Raw genomic sequence first — 6,922 nt, forward strand, 5'->3', positions numbered from 1 at the left:
AATAATTTCAGTTAATGCGGAAGCAACACTCGCGCGTACATTTAATAATACACAATTTTAAAACAGCGTAGGTATGGATATTAATTAATCATCGTCAAAAAGCAACATATTCACAAATGATACAGACGGAATCGTGTCGCGGAATCATATTGGATATCGAGTACGAGTACCCACACCGATTGTTTACCATTCATACTCATTGTTACAATTGATCATTAATTGTCCGCCTTGTCAGCGAAGCGAGATTAATAAATTGGTGTTACGACCATGTAAAGTGATTCGCGACTCAAGAATTTAAATGAGCCTATTTGTTATTGCTGCCTACGTTTATTAATTTAGATTTTTTTAATTATTAAAGCAGCATTTACATCAGCTAGTCCGTGGGTGATAAGGGTATTCACTTTTTAGAGTTTTCATCATGTATTAACCCCCAAATAGCAATGCATTGTCATGCCAAAATAATATAGGTACTTTTGTTATTTTATATATAAATATCTCACGTTAAGAAACATAAACAAATTCATTTATTATTTACATTTAACGTTTTATAATTGATTAATTACGAATTAAATTATTAATTTACAACGATGAGCCCTTGAACGGAGTAATATTATTTTTTTGGATGTGTTTTGTGTTCAGTACATTGAACAGCAAAAAATAAAGTTGCAATTAGTAAATTTCAGAAAGTAATCATAATAGTTTACCAATACAAAACTTTTAAACTATGCGCCTTAACTACCTACTAGAGACAAGTCCACTATTTCAAGGATACTGTGCGTGCTATGGGGACGAGTTATGCGTTGAGTATTTTAGGACGAAAATCTAAAATTGTCAGAAGAATCTTTGGGTAACTGACTGGGTTAAGAAAGCTGAGAACTGGGATTTAGAAGGCTCTTAACAGCAGTGGATTTCGATTTGTTAAACAGTATTAATCGCACAACAACGAACAACAAAATAACAGTGACAACAAAAGTGTTAATTGTAGCTAAAAAACAGTAAGGACAACATCTACCTCCTCTGGTTACTCGGTATTGAAGATTCTACCAAAGTGTAAAAAAAGGTGTAACCATTATAAAGCATTAAAGAATAATAAAGTATATATAGTAATAAGTGTTAGGACGCTGGTGTTAAAATTAGTTGTGAAAACAAGAAAAATCTAGAACTCTGATATTCAAAAGGCAGAATATTCAATTGAAAAATTGTTCTTTTAGAGCTCGACGCCGGCGCCTTTCGGCAAATTAAATACTCGTTCTTCGGCTAAAATATCAATGTAAAAATTTTACTTAAAATATACTCAATCGATAGGAGTAATTTCTTGTACACATCAATGAACGCAAATTAACTTAGAAGAGATTTTTTGCATGTTCGCAACTACGTCCCGCTATACCATATAGCCCTATAGGCAAGTATGAATTAATTAAGCTTGGACCCCTTTTTGCTGTAGCCCAATAACGCTGTTACTGATCGGGACTAAATCGAATCGTATCGATCCGAACTTTACTTACCCACTATCGATATGTAACATTTCTGAGTCGATTTGTCGTAATGTTATATATATCAGAGAATACGTAGTACATATAATATCTAAATCGATAATTACCAAAATATTGCAAAAGGAGGATTATCTAAACATACGTATACTGTAAATTTTAATGATTTGAACTAAAGTTACTGTATTACAAAAGTAACGAACAAAAACCCATGAAAAGTGATAATGACGATAAATAACTGTATGTCTAACAGGAAATCAATAATATATAAGACCGAGTGAGGACCTATCTTAATTGTATGTATATTAAATTACCCAAATTACCATACATATGTATATTAACAAAATTATACACAAAAAGTTTGACATATCAAAATTCTGTAATACCTCTTTCTAAATTACATACTTTACTAATCTCGTCGCGGTACTGCGGTAATCCGGAGTACATTTATTTTTATAGATACATACATACATGTTTCAAAATTTAACATTGCACAACGAACAAATTTTATGATCTCGTGAATTAGATTAATCCATTATATATGCATTGCTTAAAGTTTAAAGTGCGATTTTTTACCTGAAAAATAAACAATGTTTAACACAGATAAGCCGAATTTAATAACGTGTTTTAAATACCTATGCTATTATACGAGTACAACGTTTCCTGATTTCAAAATCGCAAAAAATAACGTATATAAATTATTACAAAGGACAGTAATATCTTTTATTATGTACTCAGTTTTCGATATGTATTGGAATATAACTCATTATTTTAAAGACTAATTAGATATTTACAGTTCTTTGGTACTTGATGTCTGCGTTGTATAAATATTTTTAGATAGCAATACTTCAGGGGCAGTTATTGAAATTCAAAACTATTTCAACGGCCGGTTGAATGTCCTAGACACACTCAAGGCCTAGCACTTAGGTACCAGCTGAGTGCTGGTGACCGTCGCCGGTTCAAGGGCGCCGGGTGAATGCCACCACTCATATTTTTTTGCGACCGTCACTTGCTTACGTGATGACTGTTCTTATCGTAACCGGATGAACATAGACCGTCGCTTTGAAACTAATAACTTAAGTCATTTAGTACAGACATGTATTTGAATATCTTAACATCCTCATGAGAACGTTACATTCGTACAAAGCGTAACGTGACTATTTATGAGTTGCTCTATATTAGTCAAATTATCTTATTCACATAAAAAGTAGGAATTATACACACACTTTTATTGGACGAATTATTAAAATATAAAATTTATTATAAATCAAATCAAATCAAAATATACTTTATTCAAGTGGGCTTTTACAAGCACTTTTGAATCGTCATTTAACAATTAAGTGAAGCTACGAAGCTATACACATAATATTTAATATTATAAATTTGAAAGTTACTCTGTCTGTCTGTCTGTCGATCTTTCACGACCAAACAGCTGAACCGAATTTTATGAAATTTGGTATGAAGCAAACATGAACTTCAACAAAGGATATAGGCTACTTATTTTCCAAACACGTGACAACCAAAACCCTTAAAAGCAAGAGAAGCCGCGGGCGACTACTGATATTTGAATAACGTTCTTTTGAAGAATAAAAATCTATTATTCTGTACTTAACTACCAACACATACACACCAAGAGTTAAAATATATTTACTTAATAAAATCGTGTCAGGCTATAAGGGTCCAAGCTTCGTCTCCATTTTAAAAAACTTACATTGTTCTTCGTGAAACAAAAATTTTAGTCTGGGCTTTAAGTACCTAAAGTAAAACGAAACGTACGTTGATTTCCTTTCTTCTTCGAACTTGTTTGAAATTGCCTTTTGTTTAAGATTATTAATAATGATATGACTTCAAAATCACTTAATAATTATTTTATTTAAATTATAATTTGAAAAACGTTTTTCTATAAGTATCATATAGTAATCATTGATTTTTTATTATTTTTATAAAGAATGTTTATTGAATAAAGGTTAAACACGATTAACAATCGATTTAAATATAGGTATTTAAAGCAATTACTATCCGAGCTTGCTGGTTTTCGCATACACGAGGCTAATGAACTCAATAAAGCCCGACAAATTATATGCAACTCTAATTTCGATTAAATAAATTGTAGATACGGACAAAGTATATCACTGCCTTATTGATTCCCCATAATTTATGTAATTACGATGCGTAAGCCGCTTCAAAACTAAATGGTTAGTTAAAAATACAATGAGAAGAAAGTATTTATTTTGTTTCGAACTGGGGTTTAGTAACAAAAAAGTTGTAACAAGTTACTTTCTCGCTGTAAACGTTCAACGAGGATCAAGAAATGAAAGAATAAAAGAATTCCGGGTAACAGATAACAAGTTACACCTGCGGGAGGTAAAATAACTAGCTATAACTAGGTAAGAGTTGTTGCCTTTGTTCTTTCTCATCCGAGACTCGGTTCAACGTTAAATTATCTTTTTACTTTTTTGCCGACTTGCTCCCGGTGCGGACTTGAGCAGGTAGGCTGAATACAATAATGTTGTGTACACATATAAAGGTTCTTTGAACGCGTCTGTATACCATTCGAGGCTGACGAAACATATGTTACAAAATTTTGGTTACGGGAAAATTAAACACTGCGTTAAATTCGTAGCGAAATACGTTACTCAAATGTGGATTAAAAACTTTTCTCTAAAATCTTTTTCGCACAATTTTTTATACTAAATGATGATATAGAGTTGTGTAATATTTTAATCTTGTTCTGTTATATATTTTTATGTAAAGCATGAATTTAACATAAAATGGGGTTTAACTTTATTTATTACTTGGTTTTTATATATATAACTAATCATTCCATGATTTTCTTCAAAGGTTACAACCGAAATTCGGTCAAAACCGAAAATCTCAAACCTTTGATGAAAATTATGGAATGATTAGTAATAATCTCAACGGTGAGAATATAGGTAATTGTGTATAAGTTATACTTATTATGGAGTATATTCATGAAAAACAATAAACTGAAAAATAAATCATAAATGATGAGAATGCCTTATATTTTACTAAAAAAAAAGTGACAGCAAGCAATCATAATACATGCATATTTCAAATGAGTTTTCTTATTTTAATATAATTATTAAATAAGAAAACATGATTGCAGATTTCCTATTGTTATCGATAAAATATTTGATATATTTTTGGTTGATTGATATATTTTTGGTTGGTTGGTTGATTGGTTTTGACGATGGTAATCTAAAACTATACAATTTATACGAAGAAATCTGTTAAGGTCATCTTCGTGTTAATGATGGAGACATCTCGTGTATATCAAGGTTGGTTCATATATTCAGCATTTCCTTAAGTTAGAATATTTAATAATGTTGGAATATCGATTTAACATATTTGTTTGATTATAAATTTGCACTAAATTTAAATCAATATTCTCAATCCTCTACATCAATGTTTTTTTTATTGTAAAGATTTAAATGAAATACATGCAAGTACCAAATTACACCATAAATAATTTTATTATTATATTTTACCAATATATAAATATAATAAAAAATACCAATGACAAATAGAAAACAGAACTAATGACATTTTCATTCTAAATAAAAAAAGAAAAGAAATCCTAAATAAAAAAAAAATTTAGTAAAATTAATTATATTTTGTATAGAGGTAGTTGAAGGTTTTAATTCCATAAATATATTCGAAAAAAATTAATATTATTATCAGATACATTATAAATAAACGATATAGCATATTAATGTCAACGAACTAATTACTTCTTGTAAAGAAATATTCATGGTAAAATTGAATTCCCACACTATATATCAATTATCGTAAAGGTTTTTTATTTTATTTTATTTATTAAAAAGAAATCAAACAATATCTTGCAGTATTATTTACCTTCCCTTCTATTTTGCATTAAACCTTTAAAGCTAGTTTACGAAGGTACGAATGAATTTGTGTTAAAAAGTTGAAAGTACTCAAACAAGAAACACGCTGGTTGGCATCGATGTTTACCTTCTACTTATATTGTTGATATACATATTGATTACGTATAAAACTACAAAATAAGTAATAAATGTAAAGCTTATGAGATCAGAAAGAATAAAATGGACAGCAATAGCGTTAATTAAACCTTTAATACTTGTACGCAGTGTTCGAATCGATTTCCAATTTTTCTTTCTGGCGTCAGAGCGTCAGTAGAAACAATGAAAAGTTTTTTTACCTTCGTTTTCGTGACTCCACGATGCCGCTTTAGTTTCCCGACGCTGAGTACAGTTATTCACAGCACTTATCATCACAATACTATAAACAATTTAATTACTATGCCTACCATTAAACGATAGTTTATAATATATTTTACAATTAATTAAATGCTAACATAAAATACACAAGCAGGATAATACAAGCGAGGGTTTGGGCTTGACATAAAACAAACCAATAGAAAAAGAGAAGGATAATATGCGACGCGCCTGCGTCCAATTAGCATGAAGTCGGTAAAGCAGTCAAAACTCGAATGCTCGTACTGAATAATAATTCATATGTTTATTGTTTACTTATTTGTATTCTCATTAAAGGAATCAATAAAATCTTATATTTCTTGAAATTTATAGACGTTGTATTATTAATATTACATTATTTTTTTGTAGACACTAAAAATATTTTGTACCACTAGCGCCATCTACATTTAATTTTAATAAGCATGTGATGGTTGGTATTATAATAGTACAATGAATTTCCGAGAGATGACGTTACACAGTAAAACTTAAAAAAAATTGTTTTTATTGTCAATCCATAGATGGCACTAAATTATAATTGTTAATTTAAGGCAGTTTATTTGGCTTGTTTTTCTTAAAGCAAAACAAAAGAAAACGAATCATATTGCTACTTATTTAATTAACATCTGGGCCGAGTTTGAAAACTTTCTCATCAGGAAAAATAAATCTTTGAAATAAACAAAAATAATATTAATAATTTAATTATTTAATTTTAACCATATTGAACAAAACAAGATGTGAACGATAATACCTACTCTATCGACGCATTCATGCTCATCCACGATCGCCTGGGATCGTCAAAACGGTTACACTATAAATGACGGTAGTCACTATCTATTCTTACCATCGGAGAACAAAAGCCGAATACACTAACATTTGATATTGAATGCGATATCATTGGAGCTTGAGTAATCTATAATATTCGATAGATACGAATTTGATATAAAAGGCGTTTTGTACTTCCGAGTAACTGTTATCGGAAGTTTGGAAGTAAAATTAAAGTTGATACATATTTATATTATCAGGAATTGTTTATTGTGCTCAATATACCTATTAAATCTGCCATGGAATTCGTAAATCTCAGTTTTTTTACGGCAATCCTATGTTTTTCGACTAAGAAAGACTATAGCGAATAATTAACAAACTTGAAACAAAAATATATTTTACTTTAAAAAATAA

General features: G+C 29.8%; 1 protein-coding gene across 1 annotated transcript in view; it reads right to left on the reverse strand.

The window, feature by feature from the left end:
* LOC124536624 (protein gustavus) overlaps positions 1 to 5,913 on the reverse strand; it is a 60,852-nt gene extending 54,939 nt beyond the window's left edge. The window contains exon 1 of the mRNA XM_047113141.1: positions 5,692 to 5,913. The gene's annotated coding sequence lies outside the window, so the exon portion shown is untranslated. The remainder of the gene's footprint in view (positions 1 to 5,691) is intronic.
* Positions 5,914 to 6,922: the final 1,009 nt, after the last annotated feature.

Source organism: Vanessa cardui, chromosome 17 (assembly GCF_905220365.1).
Source record: "Vanessa cardui chromosome 17, ilVanCard2.1, whole genome shotgun sequence".
Classification (NCBI taxonomy): Eukaryota; Metazoa; Arthropoda; class Insecta; order Lepidoptera; family Nymphalidae; genus Vanessa; species Vanessa cardui.